Here is a 17,647-nt window from a genome sequence, read left to right on the forward strand (position 1 = left end):
GCGACCCCATGGACTGCAGCACGCCAGGCCTCCCAGTCCATCACCAACTCCCAGGATTTACTCAAACTCATGTTCGTTGAGTATGTGATGCCATCCAACCATCTCATCCTCCATCGTTCCCTTCTCCTCTTGCCTTCAATCTTTCCCAGCATCAGGGTCTCCATGTAAATGAGGCAGCATGAAAAAGCAATAAAGGATGATTTGAAAACCAGGAAAAGAATGATATTTTATCAAAAAGGATCATCAAATTGACAAGAAGCCTGCTAGTCAGTCTGGACTATTTATTTATTGCTAGAACTTCTATTTGCTATAGTTTTGTAAGGATATCTCTCCTTATTGTTGGTGGTCTTCATTGCAGAGCTTCTAATAAAACTGGTGCTCTGTTGGTTGAAAAATTGATAGCATGGGATCCTTATTTTATTCAACAAACTCTATTGGCTGTCACATGAGCTCATGTAACCACAAAGACGTTCGTCTAAAGCAGAAAACAGACACGTTGCTTTAGAATTGGGACTATCCAGAGAGAGACAGAGGCTCTGCGACCCTTCCACTTTTATGCGATCCTTAAAACAAGAAACACTTCTCAAAGCAGGATTCTCAAAGTGGTAGTGTTCTGGAATGTTTATGTTTAACCCTCCAAGCGGTATGAGGGAAACCTTCTTGTAATCCTGTTGGTATCTCTGTAGTTATTTATAGGGCTCATTCAGAGATAGCTGGGAACAGCTGAATCCAGGCCCTGTGTAGATTGGCCCTGAAGTGCATGGACAACACAGGAGATGGACCCTGGTCTTCGTGCCTGCTCCTGGAAGAAAGACACATGAGCTTTCCGGTGGCTGGAGTGGTTTGAGCCCGTGTTTACAAGGGCAAAGATAAATGAGAGAGGAGATGACTATCTGGCCAATGCAGATAACACCGCCGCTAACTCTGCTTTTAAAGGCAAAGCAGGAGGCTTGAGCCTGAACTCTGGGGACTGGACAAGGAACCAGAGCAACAGCTGTTGTCCTGTCCACATCTCACCTCAATGGCCAGCCAGTGGCAATTGTCATGGGGCCCCCAAAGCCACACACATACCCCCCACAGTTTGTCCTCTCTCACCCACTAGAGTTTAGGATACCAGACACCTGGTCACCCTGAGGCTGGCGTCACCCCAGAGTCCCTTCTCAGCCCAGGCAGAAGGTCATGGGGTTTGGGGGACGAATTCTGGCTGGGTTTGAGTTCTGTCTCCAGAACATGTGGCCATGGATACTTCCTAATCTGTAGAGTGGGCATACCAAAGTGGTAGCCAGCTCATGGAGCTGAGGTGATCAAACATGAATTGCCTAGCTCATGTAAGAGTTGTCTCAAAGGAAGTAATTTGGGGGAAGACACCACAACTGGTTTCCACATTCATGGATGACTCTTACCTAAATCGGTTATTCATACATTAGTCGCAGTGGTAATTTTTGAAGTCGATCATTCTCTCTAAATTTACTGAATGTATTAGAAGGTCTTTCTCTCCTTTCTCATGTGTTCTTCATTTGTTGTTTAATCACTGGTCTTCAGTGTTACTTTTGAGAAGTCAATGCGTTCTCATGTGGCATCCAAATCCTTATCTTCTGCTCCATTCTCTCTCCAGAAGTCTACGATTTTTTTTAAGCTCAGTAATGTGAACTTTCATTATTATAATATGTCTTATTTTGGGTCTTCCTGTCATGGGTTGTGTTGGGTATTTGAGGAGTACTTTTATTCTAGGGGTTTATAGTTTAGTTTGAGGAATTTCCTCACATTCATTCTCTGACCATTTCTTCTCACTCTTTTCTCTGTTGAATTCCTGTTACTTAGATGTTGGACTTCCTCAGTGATATTTGACATTTATTTTTTATTTTTTAGTCCACCTCAGGCAGCATGTGGATCTTATTAATAATAGTTCTCCAACCAGGGACTGAACCCTTGCCTTCGGCATTGGGAGCTCAGAGTCTTAACCACTGGACAGCCAGAGAAGTCCCAATGTTTGACATTTATACCCACCTCTCCTTTTCCATCTTAATCCCTTTATTTTACTTTTAGAGGGGGTTTCAATTTTAGCTTTCCGACCTTCCACTGACTTAATTTTTTTGACTTATCTATTTTTAATTTCAAAGAGATGAGGTCTTTCTTGCACTCTGATGACACCTTTCTTTAAAAAAATTCCTATTCTTGTGGCTATGTTTTTTCATCTCAGGATATTAATATTAACTCATGTTAACTTTGATTCATTTCCTCTGAATTCTTTTTTTCCCTCAGTTCATTTTGGCCTCTTGTTTGCTGAAACATTTTCTCAAATACCTAGCAATCCCGAAATCTCATATTTAAAAGTGGGGCACAGAAAGGCTGACTGGAAGTTGTATGTGTGAGTGCATGTGAGGTATGTGCATATGTGTGTATGATGTGTGATATATGTATGTATTCTGTGGTATGTGTGTGACTGTGTGAGTGTATGGCATGTGTTTGTGTGAGTATGTGTATGGTGTGTAATAGGTGTGAGAGTGTGTGTGTGTTTGTGTGGTATGTGAATGTGTGTGGTAGATGTGTATGCATGACTGTGTGTGTGTGAATGTGTGTGCTTGGGTAGGGCAACATGGGAAGAAGGGGTTGTGGACTGTCGGACTTCCCCCATAATCTGATCAGGAAGGAAGCCTGTTTATTTCAGAGGAGAGTGGAGTTTGGGTTTTGGGTATCAGAAGTCTCCTGACTTTATCAAAGATGGATAATTTTCTTTTTTTTTTTTTAGCTTTCTTTTTTGTTTTTGTTTCTGGATGATTTACAAGAGGAGAAAGAGGTGGGAGGTGGGAACATCTTTTAGTCATCTCAAGACAAGAAGTTCTTGTCGAATTATTTCTAGCGTTTCCCAAAGTAAGAAGACTAGCAAGAGAGAACATAGGCCCAGTGACAGAAAGTCCTTACAAAAAAAGCTGCACATTTCCTTGTTTCTTTCCATGACTGTTACCATAAGTGACAGGCACACAACCAGTGTAATGTGTAAATGCAGGATTTCTCCCTCCTGGAAGACCTGTCTAGCACATTTCACAAATCTTTCTCGAATAGAAATTGCTCTTTACTGCAGGCAAAATGCTGCTGGATTTTCACAGTTATTTTGGAAAGAGTTCCATATTGTAGCAACAGAGGTGTATCTTTCTGTGAGTGAAAGTTGCTCAGTCGTGTCCGACTCTTTGTGACCCCATGGACTATACAGTCCATGGAATTCTCCAGGCAAGAATACTGCAGTAGGTAGCTATTTCCTCTCCAGGGGATCTTCCCAACCCAGGGATCAAACCCAGGTCTCCCACATTGCAGGCGGATTCTTTACCAGCTGAGCCACCAGGGAAGCCCAAGAATACTGGAGTGTGTAGCCTGTTCCTTCTCCAGGGGATCTTTTTGACCCAGGAATTGAACCTGGGTCTCCTGCATTGCAGGTGGATTCTTTACCACCTGAGCTACCAGGGAAGCCCCGAAATGGAGCAACAGGAAATGGATTTACATTCCTTCTCTGAATCGATTACAATATATACAATAAATCAGTTATTAAGACATTGGGTGTGCGTGTGCATGCTAAGCTGCTTCAGTGGTGTCCGACTCTTTGTGACCCCGTGATCTATATGTAGCCCTCCAGGCTCCTTTGTCCATGGCATTCTCCAGGTAAGAATCCTGGAGTGGGTTTCCATGCCCTTCTCCAGGGGATCTTCCCAATCCAGGGTTCAAACTCATGTCTCTTTATGTCTCCTGCATATACAGACATGGTCTTTACCACTAGCACCACCTTGGAAGATCCTATCTTTCTGGGTCTTTAAAATTTCAAATCCATAACATCTGATGACACCTATACAGATTGAAGAAGTTCTTGCAAAGTCAGGTAGTATGTAAGGGCAAGAAAACCTCAAAAGTCAGTATTCAAAGTCATTGTCCCAAGTAATCGATAAATATTGGCAAACAAACAGATTGGCAAGAGGAGATCTTGCAATTTGACAGAGTTTAGAGAGCAGCAGATTCATGTTACTGTGCTCTGGCATGCAGAATTAATTCAAATGCCAACTTTCTATACAAGTTTTTAAATTATTTTGCTCAGCAGAGTAGTTTTTCTCAAAGTGTTCCAAGAAATAGCATAATGTGTCTTCATATATCATCAATTTAAGCCATGACTTAAATGTATCCAATTACTTACTGAAACTATTGCTTGGCCCTGTGTATTCGTTTCATATCTAATATCTGCATACTTCATTGAGATAATTTTATATACTTAATAAAGCTGTGGTTCCCTTACTACTGTTTTTTTTTTTAACAGAATTTCTTTTTTTTTTTAATTGGAATATAATTGCTTTACAGTGTTGTATTAGTTTCTGTGGTGAAAGTGAAAATGAAAGTTGCTCAGTCGTGTCCAACTCTTTGCGACCCCATGGACTGTAGAATCCATGGAATTCTCCAGGTCAGAACACTGGAGTGGGTAGCCTTTCCCTTCTCCAGGGGATCTTCCCAACCCAGGGTTCGAACCCAGGTCTCCCGCATTCCAAGCAGATTCTTTCCCAGCTGAGCCACAAGGGAAGCACCACGAACTGTATAAAAGGACAAAAAGATATGACACTGAAAGATGAGTCCCCCAGGTCTGAAGGTGTCCAATATGCTCCAGAGAAGAGTGGAGGAGAACTACTAACAGCCCCAGAAAGAATGAAGTGGCTGGGCCAAGGCGGAAATGACATTCAGTTGTGGATGTGTCTGGTGGTGAAAGTAAAATCCGATGCAGCAAAGAATAGTTTTGCATAGGAACCTGGAATGTTAAGTCCATGAATCAAGGTAAATTGGACATGGTCAAGCAGGAAATGGTAAGAATAAATATCAACATCTTAGGAATCAGTGAACTAAAATGGACAGGAATGTGCAAATTTAAGTCAGATGATCATTATATCTACTACTGTGGGCAAGAATCCCATAGAAGACATGCAGTAGTCCTCATAGTCATCAGAGGAGTCTGAAATTTACTACCTGGGTGCAACCTCAAGACATAATGATCTTGGTTCATTTCCCATGCAAGCCATTCAACATAATAGTAATTCAAGTCTATGCTCCTATCACCGATGCCAAAGAAGCTGATCAGTTCTATGAAGACCTAGAAGACCTCCTAGAACTAACACCAAAAAAAGATGTGCTATTCATCATTGGGAATTGGAATGCAAAAGTAGGAAGTCAAGAGATACCTGGAATAACAGGCAAGTTTGGCTTTGGAGGACAAAATGAAGCAGGGCAAAGGCTAACTGAATTCTGCCAAGAGAATGCACTGGTCATAGCAAACACCCTTTTTCAACAACATGAGAGATAATTTAACACATGGACATCACCAATTGGCCAATAACAAAATCAAATTGAGGACAGTTTTCTGTAGCTGAAGATGAGGAAGCTGTATACAATAGCAAAAATAAGACCTGGAGCTGACTGTGGCTCAGACCATCAGCTTCTCATAGCAAAACTCAGGTTTAAACTAAAGTAGTGGGGAAAACCACAAGGCCAGCCAGGTATGACTTAAATCAAATCCCCTATGAATATGCAGTGGAGGTGATGAACAGATTCAAGGGATTAGAACTTGTAAACAGTGTGCCTGAAGAACTATGGACCAGCGGTCTGCAGTATTGTATAGGAGGCAGTGAACAAAACCATTCCAAAGAAAAGGAAAAGCAAGAAGGTAAAATGGTTATCTGAGGAGGCCTTCAGTTCAGTTCAGTCGCTCAATCATGTCTGACTCTTTGCGATCCCATGGACTGCAGCATGCCTGGCTTCCCTATCCATCACCAACTCCTGGAGCCTACTCAAAGTCATGTGCATTGCATCGGTGATGCCATCCAACCATCTCAGCCTCTGTCGTCCCCTTCTCCTCCCACCTTCAATCTTTCCCAGCATCAGGGTCTTTTCCAATGAGTTGGTTCTTCGAATCAGGTGGCCAAAGTATTGGACTTTCAGCTTCAACATCAGTCCTTCCAATGAATATTCAGAATTGATTTCCTTTAGGAATGACTGGTTAGATCTTCTTGCAGTCCAACAGACTCTCAAGAGTCTTCTTCAGCACCACAGCTCAAAAGCATCAACTCTTCAGTGCTCAGCTTTCTTTATAGTCCAACTCTCACATCCATACATGACTACTGGAAAAACCATAGCTTTGACTAGATGGACCTTTGTTGGTCAAGTAATATCTCTGCTTTTTAATATGCTATCTAGGTTGGTCATAGCTTTTCTTCCAAGGAGCAAGTGTCTTTTAATTTCATGGCTGCAGTCACCATCTGCAGTGATTTTAGAGCCCAAGAAAATAAAGTCAACCACTGTTTCCCCTGTTTCCCCATCTATTTGCCATGAAGTGATGGGACTGGATGCCATGATCTTAGTTTTCTGAATGTTAAGCTTTAAGCCAAGTTTTTCACTCTCCTCTTTCACTTTCATCAAGAGGCTCTTTAGTTCTTCTTCACTTTCTGCCATAAGGGTGGTGTCATCTGCATATCTGAGGTTATTGATATTTCTCCCAGCAATCTTGATTCCAGTTTGTGCTTCATCCAGTCTGGCATTTCTCATGATGTACTCTGCATGTAAGTTAAATAAGCAGGGTGACAATATACAGCCTTGATGTACTCCTTTCCCGATTTGGAACCAGTCTATTGTTCCATGTCCATTTCTTTTTTTTTTTTTTTAATTGTTTATTTATTTGGCTGCATGCAGGATCTAGTGAAGTCATTCAGTGGTGTCCGACTCTTTGCGGCCCCATGGACTGTAGCCTACCAGGCTCCTCAGTCCATGGGATTTTCCAGGCAAGAATACTGGAGTGGGTTGCATTTCCTTCTCCTCCATGTCCATTTCTAACTGTTGCTTCTTGACCTGCATACAGATTTTCAGGAGACAGGTCAGGTGGTCTGGTATTCCCATCTCTTGAAGAATTTTTGAAGGATCTTGAAGATCAGAGTTTGTTGTGATCCACACAGTCAAAGGCTTTGGCGTAGTCCATAAAGCAAAAGTAGATATTGTTCTGGAACTCTCTTGCTTTTTCCATGATCCAGCGGATGTTGGCAATTTGATCTCTGGTTCCTCTGCCTTTTTAAATCCGGCTTAATGTCTGGAAGTTCACAGTTCATGTACTGTTGAAGCCTGGCTTGGAGAATTTTGACTATTACTTTGCTAGCATGTGAGATGAGTGCAATTGTGCATTAGTTTGAACATTCTTTGGGATTGCCTTTCTTTGGGATTGGAATGAAAACTGATCTTTTCCAGTCCTGTGGCCACTGCTGAGTTTTCCATATTTGTTGGCATATTGAGTGCAGCACTTTCACAGCATCATCTTTCAGGATTTGAAATAGCTCAACTGGAATTCCATCACTTCCACTAGCTTTGTTTGTAGTGATGCTTCCTTAGGCCCACTTGACTTCACATTCCAGGATGTCTGGCTCTAGGTGAGTGATAACACCATCGTGGTTATCTGAGTCATGAAGAGGAGGCCTCACAAATAGCTAAAGAAAGAAGAGAAAACAATAAGCAAAGGAAAAAGGGAAAGGTATATCCAAGTAAACCCAGATTTCCAAAGAAGAGCACAGTGAGAAAACAAGGCCTTCTTCAGTGAACAGTGTATAAAACTAGAAGAAAACAACAGAAGGGCAAAGACTAGAGATCTCTGCAGGAAAATTGGAGTTATCAAGGGAACATTTTGCCCAAAGATGGGCACAATAAAGGACAGAAATGGTAGAGACCTAGTGGATGCTAAAGAGATCAAGAAAAGATGGAAAGAATACATGGAAGAATGGTACAAAAAAGATCTAAATGAACCAGATTACTACAATGGTGTGGTCAGTCACCCAGAGCCAGACATTCTGGAGAGTGAAGTCAAGTGGGTTTTAGGAAGCACTGCTGTTAATAATGCTAGTGGATGTGATGGAATTCCAACAGAACTATTCAAAACCCTAAAGGATGATACCACCAAGGTGTTGCGTTCATTATGTCAGCAAGTCTGGAAGACCGGGCAGTGGCCACAGGACTGAAAGAGGTCAATCCTCATCTCAGTTCCCAAGAAGGGCAGTACCAAAGACCGTGCTAACCATCGGATAATTGCACTCATCTCCCATTCTAGTACGGTCATGCTGAAAATCTAGCATGCTAGGCTTCAGCATTATGCAAACCAAGAACTTCCAGATGTCCAAGCTGGGTTTAGAAAAAAAAGAGGAACAGAGATCAAATTGCCAACATTCTCTGGGTCATAGCGAAAGCTAGGGAATTCCAGAAAAACATCTACCTCTGTTTCATTGACTACCTCGAAGCCTTTGATTGTGTGGATCATAATAAACTGTGGAAAGCTCTTAAAGAGATGGGAATACCAGACCATCTTACCTGTCTCCTGGGAAACCTGTATGTGGGTCAAGAAGCAACATTAGAACCCTGTATGGCACAACTGATTGGTTTAAGATTAAGATAGGAGTATGACAGGGTGGTCTGCTGTCACCCTGTTTGTTAAATCTATATGCTGAGCATATCATGAGGAATGCTGGGCTGGATGAGTTACAAGCTGGAATCAAGATAGGTGGGAGAAACATCAATAACCTCAGGTATGCGGATGATACCACTCTAATGGCAGAAAGTGAAGAGGAACTAAACAGCCTCTTGATAAGGGTGAACAAGGGAGAGTGAAAGAGCTAGCTTACAACTAAATATTAAAAAAACTAAGATCATGGCATCTGGTCCCATTATTTCATGACAAGTAGCGGGGGTGGGGAATGGAAGTAGGGACAGATTTCCTCTTTTCGGATTCTAAAATCACTGCAGATGGTGACTGCAGCCATGAAATCAGAAGATGTTTTGTTCTTGGCAGAAAAGCTATGACAAACCTAGACAGTGTGTTGAAAAGCAGGGACATTACTTTGCCAACAAAGGTCTGCATAGTTAAGGCTATGGTCTTCCCAGTGGTCATGTATGGTTGTGAGAGCTGGACTATAAAGAAGGTGGAGCACCAAAGAGTTGATGCCTTTGAACTGTGGTGTTGGAGAAGACTCCTGAGAGTCCCTTGGACTGCAAAGAGAGCAAACCAGTCCATCTTGAAGGAGATCAACCCTGAATATTCATTGGAAGGACTGATGCTAAAGCTGAAACTCCAGTATTTTGGTCACCTGATGTGAACAGCTGACTCATTGGAAAAGACCCTGATGCTAGGAAAGATTGAAAACAGAAGTTGTTAGAGGATGAGATGGCTGGACGGCATCACTGACGCAATGGACGTGAACTTGGGCAAACTTTGGGAGATGGTGAAGGACAGAGAGGCTGGGACAGAGAGGCCTGGCTGCAGTCCACGCAGTCACAAAGAGTCAGACATGACTCGGGGACTGACTAACAACAACAGTATATATGTGTGTGTGTATGTGTGTGTGTGTGTGTGTGTGTGTGTGTAGCGCCAGAATTCTGAAGCATGTTGAGATACTATTTTGCAGAGGCTACACAATTTGGATTCAGAAGCAGATTAGAATTACTTCCATAATATATTTAATAACTGGCCCAGGGATGATGATATTACCAAAAAGCATGGAAACAAAGATTGTTTATCCAAATTTTTCAATTGCATCCCTAAGAATATAGCAAATGCCTTTGGGTGATGTTTTTGTTTTTTAAGTCTTTCTGCGTTTCCACATACTCTGTAGTGACTAGGTATTTCCTTAACAGATACATCAAGATTAATGAATTCTGCTTTGAAACCTTTACAATCTAAAATATATAAATGAATTTATGGGGGTTTGCAACAGTAAATACTTTTGACACACTCAAAGAGAGTAAAGCATATTATTATCATCTAGGTAAACAAGAGCAGAAAGTTCTCCTGACATCTGGTTTATATCCTCCACCCTCGATTATGGCATGATGTCCTAACGGTAAGTGTTGGAATCTTATCTCCCCAGACACAAGGGAGAGCATAAGCATACTCACTAGAAGATACACTGAAATTCTGCCCCGCCTTCATGAAAATAGATATTTCTCTTTTAGCCGTAATTTCTTGTAACTCACATTTCAAGGGTCACACTCTGAACATGTATCTTGAAATTTTCCCCAGCTCTTTTCTGGGTGTGATTCCAAGTTGGCAGGAAGGACTTTGCTTGTTAACTGCCAGATAATTATTTCATCAAAGGCTCACGAGAGAGTCTCTGTTACTTCTATTTGTGAGGATGCAAATTGATGCTTTTGAACTGTGGTGTTGGAGAAGACTCTTGAGGGTCCCTTGGACTGCAAGGAGATCCAACCAGTTCATCCTAAAGGAGATCAGTCCTGGGTGTTCATTGGACGGACTGATGCTGAAGCTGAAACTCCAGTACTTTGGCCACCTGATGCGAAGAGTTGACTCATTGGAAAAGACCCTGATGCTGGGAGGGATTGGGGGCAGGAGGAGAAGGGGATGACAGAGGATGAGATGGCTGGATGGCATCACCGACTCGGTGGGCATGAGTTTGAGTAAACTCCAGGAGTTGGTGATGGACAGGGAGGCCTGGCATGCTGCAGTCCATGGGGTCGCAAAGAGTCAGACACGACTGAGCGACCGAACTGAACTGAACTGAACTGAACTTCTTAAAGGTTCAAACTCATTGTACAAGGGATGGAAAAAGATACATTACACAGGTGCATGGGGTCTGAATTTGGCAGAAGCAAAATACTTTTGAGATATTAGCTTTTCCAGTTGCACTGCCTCGCAGAATGTTTGCCAGATTTGGAGAGGTGTATGCATATTTGGTGTATATAAAAAATGTTCTGTTCATGGAAGTAACAAAGGTGCAGGGAACCCTATGTTGTGGGCGGAAGACTAGCAAGTGGAATGCTTGGGTCTTGGGCCTCAGCAGCAGATGGTATATATCATCTTGGATAAAGTCTCTAAATGAGAGCTGTGTGCCTTGGTTTTTTTTAATGTGAATCTATCAAAGTCCACTATTCTGTTGCCCCTTCTTAGATATTATGAGAAAAAAGCACTGGAGTAGGAGGTAGACCAAAGCTGTGGTCCCCTCTAGGTCACTTATCAAGTGGCAAGATATCTGAACTTCTTTGAACTTCAGTTTCCTCACTTGTAAAATGTGTGTGTGTGTGTGTGCGCTTCGTCGCTCAGTCGTGTCCGACTCTTGTGACCCCATAGACTGTAGCTTGCCAGGCTCCTCTGTCCATGGAATTCTCCAGGCAAGAATACTGGAGTGGGTTGCCATTTCCTTCTCCAGGGGATCTTCCCAACTCAGGAATCAAACCCAGGTTCCCTGGCTACTTAATACGTTTCATAATCATGACATAATAAGTGAAAAAGTATTCCACAAATTGTAAAATGTTATAAACCCTTAAGGCATTACTATTAAGCTGACCATGTTGGTAGGGGAAACTTCAGTTGTGTAGCAAAGTACAGATATTGTTATTGTTCCATTTTACTTGTTGTGCTATGAAAGCTTGGGATTTGGGAGTGCTTTTTATACCATTCTACTGCTGCCTTCAAGGTATTAACTCTGTAAAAGGTCCTCCTTGGGGACTAGTATTTGCTGGTTTCCTCATCAGAGAGCGAGCACCACAGGGCCTGGTGGAGAGAGTGCCTGACGGGACCAGATGTCAGTGGCACATGGCTTGGGTTGCAAACCACTTATAAGGCTTTTGGAAAGTCACTGAGCCTTGTCTTTGTCTTGACATGAGCCTGGCAAGCTACAGTCCAAAGGGTCGAAAAGGGTTAGACACCACTGAGCGACTATAGCATGCATATGCTCATGAGAGGTTGAGCTAAATAACCTCTGAAGTCCTCTCCAGTTGTAAAATTCTATTAACTCTATTTAGAGTATCCATTGCTTTTGAGGGTTCACTAGGGGGATTCAGAGTCCCGGTGTGTCCCAGTTGCATGGGAAGCCCTGAGCTACTTTTGTGCTGGAATAGGAAGAGGGATTGCATTTTACTGCCCAGGGTTGGACCCCACCCTCCTCCACACCTAGGTGCCCTGCCCCCCAGTAGAATATTCAACAACCTAGGAGGCATTGTGAGATGAAAAAGCAACAGAGATCCTGCCTGCAGGCCTAGTGAGGTATGCTTTGTTGCCAAGGTGCTCCAGGGGCCGCTAATGTGTAAACCTACACCAGGGGACCTGACTCTGTGACCTTAAAATTACTTATGGACACAGTGTGGGGAGGAAAAAGTGGGGCCAATGGAGACAGTCGCGTGGACATATATACACTACCATGTGTAAAATAGATAGCTGGTGAGAAGGTGCTAGATAACACAGGGAGCCCAGCCTGGTGCTCTGTGATGATCTAGGAGGGTGAGGTGAGGGGAAGGGAAGGAGGTGATATATGTATAATTATGACTGATTTGTGTTGTGGTATGGCAGAAACCAACACAGCATTGTAAAGCAGTTTTCCTCAAATTAAAAAATAAATTTAAAAAATCACCCATAAAGGCATCAGGATGAATAAAAAAATATAAAATTACCTCTTACTTTAGAGTCCTAAGACCTAAATGTCCAGGGAATTAATGAATGCATCAGGCATTTCTGAAAATTAGATTTTACTTTGAGCCAGTTCATAAACCAATGGCTTTCGACAGGAAAAAAAACACAGGTGTTTGAATTGGATAGACATTGATTTGAATCTTAGATTGAATTTACTAGTGGGCGATATTATTAATGGGTAAATTGATGTCTTGGAACCTCAGTTTCTTTACCGTTAAAGTGGGATAATAGCTACTTTGCAGACTTACTATCCAGAAAACACATTAAAATACCTAGCCCATACTAGGGACTCAATAAATGGTCATTGTTCTTCATTGCTGAAAAATTATCACTAAAATTTTGTGATTAATTACACAATTTAGCTAGGAATGAGTGGAAGGGTTTCAGATCAAAAAGGAGCTTGAAAATTTTTTGTCTCAGTTTTAAAGGTTTAAACTGTACACAAACAGAGCCTTTATAGAACTTGTTATTCTTCATATCAAATGTTAAAAGAGTAAAGAGGTCTTCCTTATAAACATGATTTATGTAGTATTTATGTATATTTTAGGGCTTTTTTTTTTTTTTTGCTTTTTTCCCCTCCAGTTTTCTTTAAAATAACTTTCCTTCTGGAGCCATATGAAAATCTGGAAGATAACAGAGTTGATTCGGATTCCATGGTGTGCTGGATTTGGCTCAGACAGTGCCTGAGAGCTGTGTTAGCATAGGTATTCCTAACTCTGCATTCAGTGACATCTCCTTGATGCTGAAATTGGCCATAGTGGGAGTATTTACACCACTGTATGTCAGAAAACAGCACAAGTCAGATCTCTTTAATTTTTCCAGAGTCAACTGTTAAACACAAACACACCACTGGATACAAAATTCCTGGATTTTTTTCATGTTTGGCTTTATTATTTAAAATATAGAGACTTCTCTGGTGGTCCAGTGGTTAAAATTCCACTCTTCCAGGGCAGAGGGCATGGATTCCAACCCTGGTAGGGAAACTAAGATTCTGTATGCTGTGTTTGGTGGCAGCCAAAAAGTAAAAATAAATACATAATTAAATAAAATATACCTTTCCAAGTTGTTAATATCAGTCTCCCCTTGAATTAAGAACAAGGACTTTGTTTTATTTACTGATGAATCCCAAACATCTAAAACAATGAATATTCCAATAAACATGGGGAATAAACAACTACTTTATTACTGTTTTCCCATCACATACTTAAAAATCACTAGTATTCTTAATCTCTTCGAATGTTCAGACTGTCACAACGTTGAGGTCAAAATTTCACTCTCTAAAGCATGAAAGCCTTAAGAGATTTTTTCAGAAAGAAATGAGTTATCAGTGCCAACTTCCTGTGCAATGTAGCAGGTCTGAAAAAAATACAGCTTTGAGTTCAACTGCGTTTAGTAAGGTCTAGCTAAGTTATTCACAAGACAACCAACAACCTCCAGATCATGTGAACGAGTTGATCTATTCAGCAGAATTGTTTGGCTACAGTCCATGGGGTCACAAAGAGTTGGACACGACTGAGCGACTTCACTTTCACTTTTCACTTTCACTTGGGACTTAGACGGTAAAGAATCTGCCTGCAATGCAGGAGACATGGGTTTGATCCCTGGGTCAGGAAGATCCCCGGGAGAAAGGAATGGCAACCCACTCCAGTATTCTTGCCTGGAGAATTCCATGGACAGAGGAGCCTGGTGGGCTATAATTCTTGGGGTCAGAAAGAGTCAGACACGACTGAGTGACTCACTCTTTACACTTATCTATCTAAATGTTAAATAGACAATTCTGACTTTGATATAATTGATAATAAGATGTTCCTCTAGGGAGTAATTAAGACTACAAGTAGCTTCTAGAAACTAGCCCTTAGAAATAATAAGTCCCTGCTGTCAACATATAAAATGTGCTTACCTTCTTATTTGATGTTTGACTAGAGTGAGGCACCTTTTTTTTTTTGGCTGCACTATGTAGCTTGCAGGATCTTAGTTCCCTGACCAGGGATTGAACCCTCACCTTTGGCAGTGAAAGCATGAGGTCCCAAACCAGAGAGTTCCCTGCACTTCCAATCAGACCTAATAAAGTGGAAATGGCAAAAAAGAAACTTTTTTGTTTTTTTACTTCTAAGCTTTTATTAGTTGATCCACAAATAGCATATCTTATATAATAGAGCATTATTCCACAGATGCTAAAGGATGGTCAGTTATAATATCTGAAGTTAATCTAAGAACACATAAAAATGTGTATATGTCTGAGTGTAGATTTCTCAAGAAAAATATACCACTTTCACTGGAAATAAATATCATGTTTAAAAACTAGCCAATTATCTCAAACAGTAATTCAGGAACTAAAATATGAAATTTGGTACTCAGAATAAGAATACATTGCGTATTGGAACTGCAGTTTTACTGGAATAAATTTGTTTAGAAGAAACATTTTTAGAGATCTTAAGGACAAAAGAATTGACAAGAAAAGGATAGATGGATCAGACAGTTTGGAAGGTGTTGTCAAAAAATTGAGTTTGTATAAAGATCTCTTGAAGAGTATAAAAGTGGAAGACCAAGAGTGTCCTACCACTATTTGAAGAGGAAGACAAGGAGCCTGATTTTTGAAATGTGACGTTTCAAGTGTCAGAGACTTTCAAATGGAGACAGTCATGGAGGAAAGCTGGGACTTGATAAAGCAGTCTCCCAACCCTCCCATGTGTTTAGAGAGCAGTTGCTTTTCCCAACCATGTTTCCCCAGGCACACCTTCCTTCTTACTATGCCTGCAATGACCCTGTTCAAACAGCTTGTTAAAATACACCTCCATCGTAGGAAGGAAGTTAGAGAGTACAGCTCTAAAAAGTTAAACCACATACAATGCTAAGAGCTCAGGCTCTGAAGATAAACTCTGCATCCTAGCTGTACAACTTCCTAGAGGCAGGACCATGGTCAAGTTTTGCATTCTTGCTAACCCTCAAGAGGGTTGCCCTGAACATAACTCACTTTGCAAAGACCCCAAGTTCAAATAAGGAGGAGGAACACGGCACACATCTGAGATTATCAAGCTGTGAAAGACTCAGAGGAGTTCTGAAAATAAAGAAATCCTTCAGACATTTTAAGTCCACACTTTCTGAAGTGATCGGATCACAGAACACTTCTTTATACCATAAATAGAAAATTCTACCTCCAAACACTCCCTTCTGGGCATTTCCTGTCACATTTCATTTTGGTCCGATGAATGTCCTTCTCCTAGACCTTGATCTTTATGGCACAGTCCTTGTGATTAATGCACATGACTCTTCCTCTAGCCACACATAAACTACTGTTTTAATCTTTTTTTGTTTTTCCCTTAGACTGGAAGTCTTTCTCTTGGGGTCTCTGATTCATTCCAGTGGTCACTAATTCCACTAATCCTTTTAGCTATGAATTTACAGATGTTATTGCTTGTATTAATAGCCCATACATTTGATTTCTTAGAGTGGTGCTGCCCAATAAGATTTTCTGTGATGGTGAGACTGCCCTCTCTTTCACTGCTCTGTCTAGTCTTCTAGCCACTGGCCATTTGTGGCTACGGAGGACTTTAAATGTGGCCAGTGCAACGGGATTTGTAATAGAGCTGAATCTTTAGTTTTGTTTAATTTTAAGTAATTTTTTTTTTTTTTTGGCCAAGCTGAGAGTCATGCGGGAACTTAACCCTGACCAGGGATAGAATCCTTGACTCTTGCATTGGAAGCACAGAGTCCTAACCACTGGAGCTCCAGGGAATTACATAATTTTAATTAACTTAAATTTAAGTGGCCACATGTGGATAATGGCTATCCATATGGCCACAGTTTTTGGACTGTGCAGTCTTTGTGGATCCTCTATATCTCTGTCGGGGAGACAAATTGAGTAGAAGTCATGTCAACAAGGTAAAGCCAGAGTGACTCCCACTATGCAGAAAGCATTGTTGATCACCAGTTATCTCTTTAAAATACACCACGTTGAAAATTTTTCAATGCAGATTCCACACTGTTCACAAAAAGGGCACCTCACGTCTGGTAACTCGACTGTTTTGATCTCCCTTCCTTGTGCAACGCTGGTACATCCTTCAGATACCTATTAGAGACGCAAGTAAGGAACTATCTGCACAAAGTTCTTGTCAAAAGTCCCTGAGACAAATTGTACTTGGAAGGACCTTGTCCCTCAAGGTTCTGTAAGTTTTCTCCCTATATCAGATCAAATCTCTAGAAAGCGTGGAGTCAGCTTGTATCCCTTTGGCACCTAAGTCATGGAGGAAAATTTCACCTTATGCCTCAGCTTTTATCAAAAGGCCACACAAGAAACAGCCCTAAGTAGAACTTCTGTGCCTTCTTTGTGAGCCTACTGGGAGGACATTGTCCAGAACAATTCATGCTATCTACCAACTGGAGAAGTTTGGCTCAGACACCAGAACCAGAAAATGCTTGTTTCATGATGAACTGGAATGTTTTACTTTGTCAGGCAATAAAAACACGCTGTGTCTCCCTCCCTGCTTTCTTCCCCAAGAAACTCAAGGCTGGATTTGTCCTTATTTGCAGTAGATTCTCAGCCCAAGATATCTATTATAGTTTTTCTCTTATCTTCCCTCACTAATTCTTGGTTACTTTATTTTTGTTGTTACATAAATGATTTTTATTACAGTCATTATTTTTACAGTTGGTTGTTGTTGTTTAGTCGCTAAGCCTGTAGCCCTCCAGGGTCCTCGGCCCATGGGATTTCCCAGGCAAGAATACTGGTGTGGGTTGCCATTTCCTTCTCCAGGGGATCTTCCCAACCTAGGGATCAAACCCGTGTCTACCGCATTGGCAGGCAGATTCTTTACCCCTGCACTGCCAGGGTCATCATTTTTATGGTACTCTGCATCAAATCCATGTTGGAAAAGGTGACAAAGATTCTTTCCTGACCAAACTCAATTCATGCTCCCCTGAACTTTACAGACAAGCCCCACTTTTCAACTTCTGTGTCCATTTCTGAATTACCCAATCGTAGCAAGAATCCAGCTAGGTCAGTTTAGAAAGCACCCCTATCCTCCATATCTGATCACCACAGTTATATAATCAGGTTTCTCATCCTCCACTACCCACCTGAGAAGTCTGATCCCCCTGGTCTGCCTCCAGCAAGAATCCTGCTAGATCAGTTCAGCCAGAATCCCCCTTGATCCTGGTGTTTTCTCTCAGCGATTTTCC

General features: G+C 41.5%; 1 pseudogene; it reads right to left on the bottom strand.

The window, feature by feature from the left end:
- LOC122442504 overlaps positions 1-17,647 on the bottom strand; it is a 47,533-nt pseudogene that overhangs the window by 969 nt on the left and 28,917 nt on the right.

Source organism: Cervus canadensis, chromosome 5 (assembly GCF_019320065.1).
Source record: "Cervus canadensis isolate Bull #8, Minnesota chromosome 5, ASM1932006v1, whole genome shotgun sequence".
In the NCBI taxonomy this organism is placed as follows: Eukaryota; Metazoa; Chordata; class Mammalia; order Artiodactyla; family Cervidae; genus Cervus; species Cervus canadensis.